The 16747-nt window shown below is 41.9% G+C and overlaps 1 non-coding gene across 1 annotated transcript; it reads left to right on the plus strand.

Annotated features, from left to right (window-relative positions):
- Positions 1-6925: 6925 nt before the first annotated feature.
- LOC131257075 (small nucleolar RNA R71) lies at positions 6926-7032 on the plus strand. Its single transcript, XR_009177095.1, has one exon. It is a non-coding gene; the product is annotated as a small nucleolar RNA R71 (small nucleolar RNA).
- The last annotated feature ends 9715 nt before the right edge of the window (positions 7033-16747 follow it).

A 16747-nucleotide genomic window follows, 5' to 3' on the forward strand; every position in this document is an offset into this window, starting at 1 on the left:
CGGTCGGACGTGGTCCGTTTTGGATCGGATCCGATGTGCCCCACAGAGTTCTTCACACTACCGTCCGTCCTGCGTTTAACGGCTGGAAAACCGATCTCCGGTGTCTTTTGACATTCCTCCACCTAGGTGTGGGTCACGCCCTCCCTCTGGACTTGGTGGACAGTTCAGATGGATGATTTGGATGCTGAATGGGCCCCACTGCTGAAAAACGGACAAACGCTGTCCGTCCGCTGTTCGTCCGTGCTCGAGAAGGAGAGGGAGACGAGTCTCCGTCGCTAACCGGGGGACTTCGGTCCAGTGCACAGCGGGCGTACGCCTGCTGTGTGCATGGGCCGTGTAAAATGGGCCCCACCCTGATGTCTTATGCAAAATCCAATCCATCCATCCGTTTTTCCATCTCATTTTAATCGTGGGGACCAAATTTACAGCGTATCCTGATAGCAGGTGGGCCCCATATCACTGTTTTGGTGGCTGATCTGTCCGTTGAGCCACTTTTATTGGGATCTGAGGGTTGAAATTTGATGTGTACGGTTAATTCATGGTCCTCAGGCCACATATGAAGTTTCGACTTGATCAGATGGTGGGAACCCTATGATCTTGTATTCTGGACGTCTTTTAGGCCTGTTTAAGATGAGTGGCTGGACTTTCTCTGATCTCTGACGTGTAATTCTGTCAATCTTGGGTCTCTGGAGTCCGTCCCATGCTTTGGTGTCATTAGAGCGTTAAGTCCATGCTTTAAGCACCCTTTTCGGTTCAGGCTCGTACATACACTCTGCATTACAAACACGATTAATCAGGCCATTAAGCGGTATCATGCGTGTAATTCTATGCAACAACTGGGTCTGATATGCAATATTTGACCCTCAACACAACCCCTAACCAGTATTTTGCAAGTCCCGAGCAAAGTATGCGAAAAATAAGTTGAAAATTACAGAACAATTTCTATAAAATCGAATGATTTTTGAAAAACAATCCAGATCCTAGAATTCTATGATTCATGAATGTTGGGCATTAGTATCTCCTGAACTCGAGCACACGATAATTTCATAGTCGAGTTCAAAGTATTAATCCATCAATCAGAACAATTCTAAACATTAAGTTCCATAGGTGTATAGTATAATCTTGGCTTATTAATATGAAACTCACTTCTCAATTTCAGGATATTATTGGTCACCAATAAGCTAATTCATGATAACCAAAACTTTCCTCACAAATCATCTTTTCATTCCTCCAGCTTTTGATTTTTCCATTAAAAGTAACGCCAAGAAGGGAAATCAAATCCTCACCTACAGGGAGCAAACCTATGGTGAAGACCATTGCCTATCCCTTTCCGACTGGCTACTTTGGGAAATTGAACCTTCACCTATAGGGAGCAAACCTATGGTGAAGATTATTCGCCCAATCCTTTCAATTTTCTCAGGCCGGTTCTTTTCATGCTTAGTGAGTACCACATTAATCCTTCAATATCAGACTGAAACCTTACTATGCAAGCGAGATGTGTCTTGCGAATTCATGACTCAATCAATGTTTACAAATTCTAATAATGGATTAACAATTCAAACTTAGCTGTGAAATTTAATAGATAACCGAATCCAAGAGTCGTAAATTACCAACATCATGTATTTTGCAATTCCCAGTGTCCCAGATGGCCATCAAAATCACTTTGAATTCATATGAAATTCCAGAAAAATTTAAACTTTTCACAATTTTCGCTCAGGACTAAGAAAACACTGATTAGGAAACCTAATCTCCCACCCCCAACCTAAGATCCACATTGTCCTCAATGTAAAAGAAATAGGCATGCAATGCACATGGGACAACGAAAATATAAGAGGAGTGATGGAAAGATAGTACCTGGATGAAAGAATCAAGAGGCTTTCCATAGCTATTTACGTAAAAGGGGGTCAGTACAAGAGAGAAACCAATCAAAAAATTAGAATCCTACCTATATCACTTTCGCAGGTACTCTCGTATGCAACAAGCCTTTAAACCCCTAGGTTGCCCCTAGTGGACGAGTTGTAGTCTCGTGAGGGTTTGCAGTAATGTTACCCACAAACATTGAACTCACTAATGAAAAAAAACGAAATGAAATGAAGAGCTAGGCTGCCTCCCAGGAGCGCTAAGTTTACCGTCTTCAGCCAGACAAATAAAGCAACTATCCTAGTCCTATGAAAACAGGAAACCTTCCTATACCTCCATCAGACTAGGAGATCAATCCTTGTAGACAGGATCAGTCAGAGGCATGGACATGTCCTCTAAATCAAATTTCTCGAAAAATATTTTCAATCGATGTCCATTGACTTTAAACTCCTTGCCATTGTCGGGATCTCTTATCTCAACGGCCCCATGAGGAAAAACAGTGACAACAATGTAAGGGCCGGTCCAACGAGATCGAAGCTTACCTGGAAAGAGATGTAATCGAGAATTGTACAAAAGGACCTTCTGACCAGGCGTGAATGATTTTCGCAAAATGTGTTGGTCATGAAATGCTTTCATCTTGTCCTTGTAAATTCTCGAATTATTGTATGCATCATTCCGGATTTCCTCCAGTTCATTCAATTGAAGTTTGCGTAGCGAGCCAGCGTTGTCCAAATTGAAATTAAGATTTTTGATCGCCCAGTACGCTTTATGTTCCAGCTCCACGGGCAAGTGACAAGCTTTCCCATAGACAAGTTTAAAGGGAGACATTCCAATAGGGGTTTTAAAGGCAGTACGGTATGCCCATAAGGCATCGGTCAATCGGATTGACCAATCCTTACGATCAGGGTTAACCGTTTTTTCCAAAATGTGTTTAATTTCCCTATTAGAAATCTCGGCTTGCCCACTTGTCTGTGGGTGGTACGGGGTGCTCACCTTATGAGAGATACCGTATTTCTTCATTAAGCTCTCAAATGGTTTATTACAAAAGTGTGAGCCCCCATCACTAATGATGGCTCGAGGCGTTCCGAATCGAGAAAGGATGTTTTCTTTTAGGAATTTAATGACCGTGCGATGGTCATTCTTTCGACACGGAATAGCTTCGACCCATTTAGTGACATAATCCACGGCGAGCAAAATATACAGATTCCCAAACGATTGGGGGAATGGTCCCATGAAATCGATGCCCCAGCAATCAAATGCTTCGATGATAAGGATGGGATTCAAAGGCATCATATTTCAACGGGACAATGCTCCCAATTTTTGACAACGCTCACAAGCTTTGTAAAACTCATGAGTGTCCCTAAACATAGTGGGCCAGTAAAAGCCACACTGCAGAATCTTGGCCGTGGTCTTTTTAGCAGAAAAGTGACCACCACAGGCCTGTGAGTGACAGAAGGAGATGACGCTCTGATGCTCATCGTCTAGTACACATCTCCTTAGAATTTGGTCTAGGCAATATTTAAATAAGTAAGGATCATCCCAGAAAAAGTTACGCACCTCGGTGAAGAATTTCTTCTTATCTTACGCAGTCCACTGTGTCGGTATGGCACCTGTAGCAAGATAATTAGCAATATCAGCAAACCAAGGTGAATGGGAGACTCTGAACAGTTGTTCATCAGGGAACATGTCATTGATATGAGTCGTCTCAAGGGACTCAGAGGTATTAAGGCGAGAAAGGTGATCGGCCACTACGTTCTCTACTCCCTTTTTATCTTTAATTTTTAAATCAAATTCTTGGAGTAGAAGGATCCATCGTATCAAACGGGGCTTAGAATCATTCTTAGAAAAAAGATACTTAAGTGCCGCATAATCTGTGTAGATAATGATCTTGGATCCAATCAAGTAGGACCTAAATTTGTCCAAGGCGAACACTACAGCTAAGAGTTCCTTTTTCGTAGTCGAGTAGTTCACCTGGGCAGAATTTAAAGTTCTACTTGCGTAATGAATGACGTAGGGCCTCTTATCTTTTCTCTGGCCTAGGACTGCCCCAAGAGCATAATCAGAAGCGTCGCACATAAGCTCAAAAGGAAGGCTCCAGTCGGGTGGCTGCATGATAGGTGCAGTGGTTAACGTGCCCTTAAGCTTGGTGAAAGCTTCCTGGCATTGCTCAGTCCACTCGTACGGAGCATCCTTTTGAAGAAGAGTGCATAAAGGACGAGAGAGGAGACTAAAGTCCTTTATGAATCGCCTGTAAAATCCTGCGTGTCTTAAGAAGGATCGCACATCTCTGATGTTCTTGGGTGGAGGTAGGTTAGAGATAAGATCGATTTTTGCCTTATCTACCTCGATTCCCTTGGACGAGATGATATGCCCAAGGACAATTCCCTTCTGAACCATGAAATGGCACTTCTCCCAATTAAGTACCAAGTTCTTTTCTTCACATCTTTTCAGCACACATTTAAGACTTTCCAAGCATTTGCTGAAAGATGGACCATAAACAGAGAAGTTGTCCATGAAGACCTTTAGATATTGCCCCACCATGTCAGAAAAAATACTAAGCATACATCGCTGAAAAGTGGCAGGGGCATTACATAGTCCGAATGGCATCCTTCGATAGGCAAAGGTGCCGTAGGGACATGTAAATGTGGTCTTTTCCTGGTCTTCAGGAGCTATCTCTATCTGGTTGTAGCCTGAATACCCGTCAAGGAAACTGTAATAGGAATGACCAGCTAACCTTTCCAGGATCTGATCAATGAATGGTAAAGGAAAGTGGTCTTTCCTAGTAACGGTATTCAACTTCCTGTAGTCAATATACATTCTCCAACCAGTAGTGACTCTAGTTGGTACGAGTTCATTATTAGCATTGGTTACGATGATGATTCCGGACTTCTTAGGGACCACTTGAGTTGGACTCACCCATTGACTATCAGATATAGGGTATATAATACCCACGTCCAATAGTTTAAGAACCTCGGCTTTAACCACTTCCTTCATGTTTGGATTTAGTCTACGTTGTGGTTGCTGAGCGGTTTTTGCATTATCCTCAAGATATATGCGGTGAGTACAAATCGAGGGATCGATTCCCTTGAGATCCGCTATCGTCCATCCCAGGGCTCCTTTATGCTCAATGAGAGTAGATATGAGCATACTCTCCTGTTCTTTCTCCAGGTGGGCAGAGATCACCACCGAGTATGTCTCATCTTGACCTAAATAGGCATATTTCAAATCAGAGGGCAAAGGTTTTAGGTCAAGCTTCGGCGGCTTGAGGTTAGACGGTAGAGGCACTACATCGGTTTGTGGTAATTCTTCAAATTGTGACCTCCACCGGTTAACTTCAAGTACCGGTGCAGTATCAAACAAGGCGCACGTCTCCCTAAGCATGTCATCATCAAAATCATGGGAGTGGGCCAGGCATGTCTCTAGATGGTCGGAGGATAAGGTTAGAGGTGTCGTATCTTCCACGAAAGAGTCAATCATGTTAATGTCGTGGAAATCGTCATCATCCTCTGAGTTGCTGCCGTTATTAAAAAAAATGTTTGACTCCAATGTCAAATTTCCAAAAGACATAGTCATGACACCATTCCTGCAATTGATAATTGCATTTGACGTGGCAAGGAATGGGCGACCAAGAATGACGGGAATCTGAGTGCTTATGTTATTAATGGGTTCGGTGTCCAGGATGATAAAATCTACAGGGTAGTAAAATCTATTGACTTGGACTAACACATCCTCAATTATCCCTCTTGGTACACGAACAGAGCGATCAGCAAGTTGTAGTGTGGTTAGGGTGGGTTTTAATTCACCCAAACCTAACTGTTTGTATACCGAGTAGGGAATCAGATTGACGCTCACTCCTAAGTCAAGAAGTGCGTGATCAATTCGATGGTTCCCGATTACACATGATATGGTTGGGCTACTGGGATCCTTGAATTTCTGCGGCACGTCTTGCTTCAGGATGGCACTTACTTTCTCAGTCAAGAAGATTTTCTTTTGAATAATTTTCCGTCTTTTGGTCGTGCATAAGTCTTTCAGAAATTTGGCATATGAAGGAATCTGTTTCACGACATCAAGTAGAGGAATGTTGACTTTCACTTGTTTCAACACCTCTAGGATATCCTGAGAGTTAGAGAGAGGTTTTGGTGAAACCAACCGTTGAGGGAACGGAGCAACTGGCTTCTCTAGAAGTTCCGGTTCTAATTTTTGTGGGGCATCACCGGATCCATCATTGTTGTCCTCTTCTGATTCTTGAGGTTTTTCGGGCCTAACCGGAAGAGTTTTATCAATGATCTTTCCACTCCTAAGAGTGGTGATGGATTTAGCGTGCCCCATCTGATTTGAAGAGCTGGGATCATTAATCTCGTACTGCGGTTTAGGATTGGGGAGAGGTTGTGCAGGAAGCATCCCCTTTTCTATAACCGTCATACGAGAATCTATCTTTTGCATAAAATCTGTAATTCCCCGCATTGCTTGAGCCAGCTCTTGTATGGAATTTTGAACCGGTTCCTCTTGAGGTTTCACTTGATTTGGATTTTGATTGAAGAAACCTGGAGGAGTAGCCGTTTGTCCATTCCTCCAACTAAAGTTTGGATGATTTTTCCAACCAGGATTGTATGTATTGGAGTTAGGTCCAGTAAAAGGTCTTTGATAGTTGTTTACGGCATTGGCTTGATCATTCAACACTCCTCGAAAGGCGGGTATTATAGGACAGTTTTCAGTTGTGTGAATGTTGCAATCACAGATGCCGCAAACAATTTCATTGACCTTATCCTTCTTTCCTTCCATGGCCTCAACTTTCCTTATGAGCGTAGTCACTTTACACTTGAGATCATCCTCTTCTTTCAAGAGATATAATCCACCTTTCTCCTTTAATTGAGTCGGCCTAGACGTGGTGTTCGACTTTGGGTAATAGTCCCAAGATTGTGTTTTTTCAGCCAGACTGTCGAGGTAGTCCCATACCTCGTCGACATCTTTATTAATGAACTCTCCATTACACATTGTCTCGACCATTTGGCGCATGGAAGATGTCAGTCCATCGTAGAAAAAATTTGTAATGCGCCACGTTTCAAATCCGTGTTGTGGGCATGAACTGACCAAATCTTTGAACCTTTCCCAACATTGGAAGAATGTTTCATCTTCCTTTTGGGCAAAGTTCATGATTGTTTTTCTGAGGGTAATCGTTTTATGATGTGGGAAGAATTTTTTTATGAATTCCCTCTGCATGTCATTCCATGTGCCAATGGATTTAGGACACAGTGAATGTAACCACGTCTTAGCTTTCTCTTTTAAGGAAAAAGGAAAGAGTTTCAGCCTGACTGTATCCTCAGATACATTAGGAAAACATAATGTAGCCATAATCTCATCGAACTCTTTCAAATGTAAATATGGACTTTCTGATTCAAGTCCATGGAATTTGGGAAGGAGTTGGATAACTCCTGGCTTGATGTCTATTTGTCCTGTGTTTTTAGGAAAAATCATGCATGAGGGCATACTCACTCCCGCCAGTTGTAGATAATCTCGTTAAGTACGAGGCGGGGGTGCCTGATGCACCTCATTCTCATCTTGGGTATCCTCCACCCTGGGTGGGAGTAGAGGAGGTTGGTCTTCGGCCATAACTTCAGTTAACTCAGGGAATTTCGAGCGGTGTCTAGTCCTGCAATGGATAGTCAACCCCTCAACCAATCCTCCTTCAGTCAAGAGACGTCGAGTGTTGTCACGGGCCCACTTGGGCATGAAAACACTCGCAGCCCTCAATTAAAAACCTAATCCTAAGAAAGGAAAAGAAAATCTAGAAAGAAAGAGAGAGTTTGGAAAGAAATTACCAAATTGGAGTCCTAAGTTAAAACCTGCAAAATAAAATAAAATAAGTTAGACTTTAAAAAGAGAAGAACGATCCTTTAAAAGTAAAATAACAGTAAATTAATTAATCTAAAACTAAAGTTAGTAAAATCCTAATCTCAAACTAATTCTAAAATTAATTAATTTCAAATAATCGTAACCGTCAGTCCCCGGCAACGGCGCCAAAAACTTGTTCACTCCCCAAGTATAGGGTTGTGATGTAGTAATAAACTCAGTAAGACCGAGGTCGAATCCACAAGACTGATGCCCGTACGTTATCTGAAACCAAGTAGAACTAGAACTAGACTAAGATGTGATCTAAACCAAATAGAATTTTAAGGAATAATTGTGGAATAATTATCTAAAACTTTAAGGAATTCAGAGGAAGGAAACTAGGGATTCAGAGGATCCACTTGTAGAGATCAGGGAGATCTTATGCCTGCATCAAGGATTATGGAATTCAAACTGAACTTTACTTGATCTGGTTTTCAAGAGATGAAAGGTATATGAATTAGAATGGATTCCATCACCAAACCATGCCCAGGAGACAAAGTAAATAACAGAATTAAACTAATTACCAACCAACCAACAATGTATGAAGATCAGGAAGGGTACTGTCATCCTACCATGCCCATGGAACAATGATGAACAACAGGGCTTCCTGACTTCATAAACATAAAAAGGGAAAAGGAATATTCAAAGCCATTGCAAACCCATTGTAATTTCAGTCACAACAGACCATTAAAGACTAAGAAAAATATTCCTTGAATAATCAAATAGAATCACATTCAGTTTATGAATTTGAAATTACAGGAACAAAATATAATCTCCCATCTCGCTACAGGCTTTACCTCTTTGCCCCGGCTAAGAGGTTTAGCCAACCATGATTAGGCTAAGGACCTTAAGATTCATAGAAGAAAGAAAGAAAGAAAATAACATAGAAGATCCGAAAACAAACCCAGCTCTCCCTGTCTTCTCTGTTTCTCTTCCTCTCTCCCTGACGTCCAGCCAGAAAAACCCAACTGTTGCTCTTTTTTCCTTCCAATGCTCCCCTACGTGCAGCAGCAGCCAACCTCCACACGATCTCCTCTTTCTTCAAAGCCCAAAACCGCAACCCTCCTCATCGTACTCCCTGGTTGAATGTTTTATATCTTTCTGGTCCTGCTCACCTCTCCTTTATACATCCAGGGTCGGTGGAGAGCTGGAGTCCGCAGACGAGCCAGCTGTGGAAAATCTCTTTACGCACAGCGGAGATGTTTCGCAGCCGAGAAAAACAACAAGGTTGTTGTTTTGTTTGCACATGCAACCATGGGCGTAGGGCCAAAAGGCGACCTTGGCGAGGGTCTCATCCCCCCTCCGGACATCATGGACGGTCCAGATCGTCAATATGATCAGCGATGGTGGCCCACCTGAATCAACCGCAACCCTGCTGCGGAACAGAGCTCGCGCACACGTCGCTGTGAAAGTCGGCGGGCCTTTTGTCAGTGCCTTCATGGAAATCCACTCGGCTCATTTGATTCACCTCGAAAAACTGGTCGGACGTGGTACGTTTTGGATCGGATCCGATGTGCCCCACAGAGTTCTTCACATTACCGTCCGTCCTGCGTTTAACGGCTGGAAAACCGATCTCCGGTGTCTTTTGACATTCCTCCACCTAGGTGTGGGTCACGCCCTCCCTCTGGACTTGGTGGACGGTTCAGATGGATGATTTGGATGCTGAATGGGCCCCACTGCTGAAAAACAGACGAACACTGTCCGTCCGCTGTTCGTCCTTGCTCGAGAAGGAGAGGGAGACGAGTCTCCGTCGTTGACTTGGGGACTTCGGTCCAGTGCACAGCGGGCGTACGCCTGCTGTGTGCACGGGCCGTGTAAAATGGGCCCCACCCTGATGTCTTATGAAAAATCCAATCCATCCATCCGTTTTTCCATCTCATTTTAATCGTGAGGACCAAATTTACAGCGTATCCTGAAGTGGGCCCCATATCACTATTTTGGTGGCTGATCTGTCCGTTGAGCCACTTTTATTGGGATCTGAGGGTTGAAATTTGATGTGTACGGTTAATTCATGGTCCTCAGGCCACGTATGAAGTTTCGACTTGATCAGATGGTGGGAACCCTATGATCTTGTATTCTGGACGTCTTTTAGGCCTGTTTAAGATGAGTGGCTGGACTTTCTCTGATCTCTGACGTGTAATTCTGTCGATCTTAGGTCTCTGGAGTCCGTCCCATGCTTTGGTGTCATTAGAGCGTTAAGTCCATGCTTTAAGCACCCTTTTCGGTCCAGGCTCGTACATACACTCTGCATTACAAACACGATTAATCAGGCCATTAAGCGGTATCATGCGTGTAATTCTATGCAACAACTAGGTCTGATATGCAATATTTGACCCTCAACACTTAGCATAGCTTCACGACCCATGCCCATGCACATCACACCATCATCATATAGCATGCTTAGTATAACTTCGCAACCCATGCCCATGCGCATCATATGTAGCCTGATATGAGAGGAATGATTGATTATAACACGTGCCATTAGGCAGATTATTATGAGACTCCCTGATAGGAGGAGTTGTCCACATAAGCGCATGGTACATGCATGTTCGATGCATGACTGGATGTTATGACTCATACATCTCGCATTTTGTGATATGACCACTGTATGCCCTTGCGACATCAGGGTTGTAGCCTCCACAGGTATATTGTGGATGGCCAGATGGGATACTAAAAATCTATTCTACATGAGGTGCTATAGATATCCCTGGGTGAAATTTTCTAAACCCTCTTGGTTCCAGAGGTTGCTCCAATGCCTAGACCGAGTGGATGCATGAGCGCATGAGGACTGTATACCGTTAGGCCATGTCTCCCACTATGTCGTGGTCAGTTGGAAGAGGGTGTGGCCTTACTTGTCTGAGAGGAGGGGGCAAAGCTAGGATAAGTTTGACCAACTCAAGGAATGAGTCCGCTATTGACGAGTCGGGCCCGATATTGGCAGGTGGATAGTGAGGTCTCTTCCACTCACTTTGTTACGTGCGATGGGGCGACAATTTGATTCAGAGTGTACTAGACCCCGGTGATTTTTCAGAGAGGAACCGTACTGATATGTTGACTTATTGAGTAGGAGTTGCATACTCATTCATTTATTTCATTCACTATCCACTTGGGCCGGTGGTGCGCATGTATACCTTCGCATGGCCAGGATTTTGGTTGGGTGCGCGACTAACCTGAGATCAGGAGTCTACCACATTAAGTCTGACTATCCAAATTTAGGTATGGGACTGGTTTGGATAGAAGTCCTTTGTGATAGACCCCGTAGCTTGCGATACTATGTACTATTATCCCAACTTTACACTCCAACTTGGTCTTTCCATTCGCACCATATAGTGCATTGCATCCTCGGTATCTGATATTGGCTTATTATGTTTTTGCATCGCACAACCTTGATATGGCCATTAATATCCATGCTTTGCATCGTATAGCCTTGGTACGACTGATGGCACTAATGGACTTACTAGTATATTTTCCCTTACTCTGATATCGTATGATTCATGATCTTGTCAGTATTTCCACTTACTTTGATATCGTATGATTCATGATCTTATCAGTATTTTCGCTTATTTCTGACATTGTATGATTATGGCATTGTATTGAATACTTTACACTTATCTTGTGCACACACTTACACCACCCTCTAAGCTTTTTATAAGCTTATGCACGATAAATGTGTGCAGGTGACATTAGGTTGCAGCAGAGTTGAGCATGGAGCGTGCAGCGGTCTTTTGGAGCTTTGATTTTGACATATGTATTTTCCTTTCAGCACAGTATTTAAATGTTTATATTAGTGGATATGTGATGATGATGTTGCCTTTGTGATTTGGATAAACTTGTGGTTATACTTATTACGAGTTAAATGTACATTGGAAAATCCTTCTTGTAGGATCTCAGGACGAAATCTGGCGTATGGATGCTAGGAACCGAGAATGGGGTACTACGAAGGCTGTCGGCACCGGATTCGACGATTGAGAATTTTGTAAACCCGGTTTCCGAGTTTGGGGTGTGACAATAGATATAACCAATACTTCACTAGCTAAGGTCGAGTGACTCAGTTTGAGTCATGCGGAGTCGTGTCAAGTCAATTGAGCCATTTTAATAAACTCAACGGGGCTCTCCAAGTATAGGCAGAGTCAATCCCATTACTAATTTTTCCAATGGGCTCGAAATCTAGCCGTGTCAACTTAAGTTAACCGAGTTTCAAGTTGAGACAGCAAGTTTTAGAACTATGGCTGGGGCAACTCATCCATCGTAAACCAACCATTCAGATCCTTAGCCCCATTGTGGAGAAGCACATTCTCAAATCACACTGATTTGGCAATCTTAACTATTTACTTTGCTGTCTGAGTTTGGACCTTTGATCCTGTTACTTTTAGCTTTCCATTTGATGGATGGATACCAGTTGGTTGGAGCATGTTCAGACTTTTCATCCAGCGGGATCCACAATTTTGAAAACCCAGATTGGATACACGTGTTACATGGATGGATTAATGGTAACAATTTACTGATCAGCAACATCAATGCTTTGAAATATGTACATGAGGAGCTCAATGTTTTCATGAACCAATCAAACAGTACTTTCAATGGGCCTAAGAAAAAAAAAATATAATTAGAAATGGTTATAATTAGTGGTGTTTGTGGACGTAGTTTGAAGGTTCCTAGTTCCTAAGGATGATGCAATAGGCACATTCCAAAATACAGGTGAGATATGCTACTACTTCCTTGAGAGTTAGAATAGAAATGGGAGAGAACAGAAGTCGCATGCCACCCCAAATGCCAAGCCTACCTTGTTAGATCAGAATTCACACAGACTTCGATTGCAAGTGCATTTTTTGAAATTATAGGTAAAATGTATGCTTGTCAAGAGAATACTAAGCTTCACCTGGCAACGCAGCTGTGTATGGACAACTCCAAGATATTGTTTGACCAGTCTTCCGTTGCCCACCTCCCATAGCTTTACTGCTGAATCTTTTCCACAAGAAAGAACGTACCTAGATATTCAAGTTGTGTGATTAGGAAGCAGAGAACAGGTCATATGAGTAATAAAATGGTATGTGAAATTTTCAGTCATGCAGTGATGTGCACAGATTTCATTGAACATCTGGTGGTCATCGATCATCATCCCATATTTTACATGCATCAATTGACATGTACTTTGGAGTGACGATGGTGGCGGCCTTGACGGTGAGTCCTCGGAAACTACTCTGGTTGACAGCCACGTTGTAAGGTTAAGCTAAAGAAATCCTAACTGTTGATTGCCGAAGCCCATCAAACGATTGCAAGCTTCTGCTTGTTACAGATCTAGAGAAATGTATGGTTGCCTGGATTCAGCACCTTATTGAGCTTGTGTTGCAAGAGCTTTTGTAAGCTTGTGCTTCCTCACAAGAAACCATAAATCTTCATTTGATAAATGACAACAAAAAAATTGAAATACGAATCGAAATACGCCAAAACGTATGAGTACCTGATCAGAGAAGGGAGGCAGAGAAGAGGTGAAGGGCGGAGACTGCTAGTCGAACCAGATCTGAGTTGCGGCAGGGGCGGATTTTCGTCGGAGACTTTGATTGGGAGGGATGGGATTTGAGAGAGAGAGAGAGAGAGAGAGAGAGAGAGAGAGAGCATTTGGTACAAGGCCTTGTAGGGTTTATGTTTGCATTTGGAATAGTTTACACTTGTTCCAAATTTGGAATGACTAAAATCCGTTCCTAAACCAAAGATACATGGCCGTTACAAATTAAAATTTTTGGTGTAGTGGTTAAAAACTTCCTATGAGCTTATGGGCCACAAGTTTTGGATCAAGCTGATATTTGTTTTTTCCCTAAATCCAAGTTTGTGTGATCTTATCAATCGATTATATGGCTAGTAAACATTACGATGGGCCTAGGATGTTTTTAATGGTCGGCATTCAATCACCATTGTTTCCTGTGATGTGGCCCACCGAAGATTTGGATCTTCTTCATTTTTGGGCTCATGTCCTAAAATGAGCTGATAAAATAGATGGCCAGTGTGGATATACAACAATACATCAAGGTTTGGCCTTGCGGTCACGACAACATAGAATGCTCCCCTCATTGCTTAACACACAGGCAAGAGTCAATGGACGCAAATTGACTATGATAGCTTGTCAGACTAGCTTCCTAAGCTGGGAAGATATGCTATATGGGGAAGGATGTGATGATGTCGATCACCATCTTCCTCAGGGAATAACTACTCCGAATCCATGGAGCTCTCTAGACTCCTCACAGAGCTTCCTCAAATTCACGAGGGATAATAATAGAAATAATTTCTAATAAATTTCAAATAAATTGATTGGTGATAAAAAATGAAATTACAATCCTTAAAATAATAATTTCAAACCTAGGATGGAGTTTTAGAATCAAACTCCCTAAAAACATTACTTACTACAAATAGTAAACGTATTATTTATAGACGATCATCATTCCAACTGGACTTCATGGTTTTCGGCCAAAAATAATAAGTGTCCAATTTAGCGTAACCATGTTGTTCTCCTAACTTTTCTAAGCCCTTTTCATGTTGGGCATGACTCATACAACTCAAAGGATCGGAAGTTATATGACAGCTAAAACTTACTATTTATAGTAAAAACAAAATTGAAAGGGAGTTTTGACTATCGATATGATGGAATCTCATAAATTTGGCGAGGGCAACCGGGCGTAGTGGGGTTGGTTGGCTAAAGTAGCTTCTCTTACCCCAAAATCATATACGACATATCGAAAAACTCATTCCAGTTTGTGAGATACGACTGTTTTAAGGTCTTGACGGTCCAGATCATTTCTGCCTCCAATCGGGCCTTCTCTAGTCCATCTTTGTCATGAAATTGTCTTCGACCTGCTCTACATTAAGTCCCATATCAGATTTGACCAAGAAAGTTTTCTTGTATATAAGATAGGCTTTTTGCCTAGGAGCTTGAGCCTCATTCAAGGGGCATGTGAATTTAGTCCCGTGGGGGTTATGCTAATAGCTCTAATTTATACCATTGATCACACACGCATTGCGCCGTTCCGAGTCCACGTATGCGTATGCAATGAGCGGGGCCAAGCCCGAGTGTAGGTGTACTTGCGCAGGTGTGTGTGTGTGGATACTCAAGTCTAAATTGATTTTTCTACATCTACCATGCCATACCAATGAAAATCACCAAAGTGCGTTTGGGTGTTCATGATTCATGAGGCCAACATGATGTGCTAGCGCCAACGGCGAAATCGTGGTTGTGAATGGAATGTGATCCATCGATTTTGGTGCGGAAAGAAGCCGTGTTCAGGTATAAATGTGACTATGAAATGACATGTGGGGTATAGAAATTATCTTGTAAAAGAGTGTTCAACCTTAAACTGACCAATCAGTCTTCTATTGGGAAAATAAATATTAGTGAAAAGCATCACAGTCAAGCAATTCAAACAAAATATAAAATAATGCCTCTCCCTGATAAAAAGGCATTAACTCTATATTTTTCAACAAATTATTTAAACAACTAAAACAGGTCAGACAAATCTATAACAGAAAATAATCCAACCAGATGAACACCAAGATGTCAGAAAAAGATGGTATGATCTAGAATGGGTCTGCTAATCACCATGGGGCGTCCATGTTACTTTGAAATCTAGTCAATCCATTTGAAGTGGGCCAAACTTCTCCAGTGGAAAAGGTTTCTAGGAAAGGGATGGCCATGGACTACATTTGAAGTACATTATGGCTCACAGGAGAACTAGTCTAACATATAATTTTAGGATATGCCAACTCAAAGTGGGCCTGCTTGCATTGCTTGTTTTTTGGGCATCAGCGCACCTTTTTTAGGCCGTGTTTACCCATCCACCATACGAGTGGAATGTGTATATATAGGAATCTGGATTGTTCAAATGTGGGACCACTGTGGTGATGAAGCATTAGAGATCTTAACCATCTAATTTCATCCTTTGAATTGAGAGCACCTAGTATTGTTAATGGTTCATCTACTACATGAAATAAGTACGCTAACAATAGGATTAATGGTCCATCTCTGCACAAACTTGTACATGAAAAGACCAAATTAATATCGTTTGCTAGGATCTTTCTATTTGGGAGATTTTTCAGGGCCACAGTGGCGGATTGCATCATCGTAACAGGTTTGGATGGTCGAATGGTGGGCCACTAGTACTAGCAGAAAATCGAACATGTTGTCTATATATCTCAGGTGAATGTACAAAGGCGGGCCTTGTACAAGCCACATGATGTGCCGACGTGATCCATGGGTATCAAATACAAACCGTCCATCAGTTGGTCCATTATATAATTTTGGTGTCTGAAACTGAAAGTTGGGCCATTCCTTTCATCTAGTGGGCCATATGGTTCGAAGCAATGGAACAGTTTGATTTTGGGGCAGCTAATCTACATGGTTGAACCCACTTGCTGAACAGCTTGAATCTTTCACACATACCACCTTGTTAACTGCTTAGTATGGATGGGCTGAGAAACACATACTGCACAAGCATTAAATAAAAATTAAGGTACTAAAGCATCCACAATCAAGACTTTGCATAATATACTTGGGTTTTTTATTATTATGATAAGTGGGCCCGTGTTTCACTGGTCCAAACGATTCGTTAGGTGATTCCTTCCCTAGACTATGCTTTTAACTTGTGGACCCTAGTTTGTTGAAATAGGATTATTGGATGTTTCCATGGACTATGCTTTGATTTGCAGACCATAGTTTATGTTGAAATAGGACTGTTGGATGTTTGTTATTTTCAAAAGGTTAAAAAAGAAACAGGAGGCCATTTTTGTCATTTACAAAAACTAATTTGCATAATCTAACTGTCAAAATCTAATGGAAGGTATTGAAATGAAAATAGCTTAACTCAATATGTATGATAATAAAATAAATAAATAAATAAAACTTCTTTAAAAATGTACCAGGATGCAAATTCCAAAATAACAAGGCTGCCTTCCGTAAAAGTCCCTGATTATTATATCAAGAAATGTTCACTTATGATAGACGTTTAAAATA

Source organism: Magnolia sinica, chromosome 9 (assembly GCF_029962835.1).
Source record: "Magnolia sinica isolate HGM2019 chromosome 9, MsV1, whole genome shotgun sequence".
Lineage (NCBI taxonomy): Eukaryota > Viridiplantae > Streptophyta > Magnoliopsida > Magnoliales > Magnoliaceae > Magnolia > Magnolia sinica.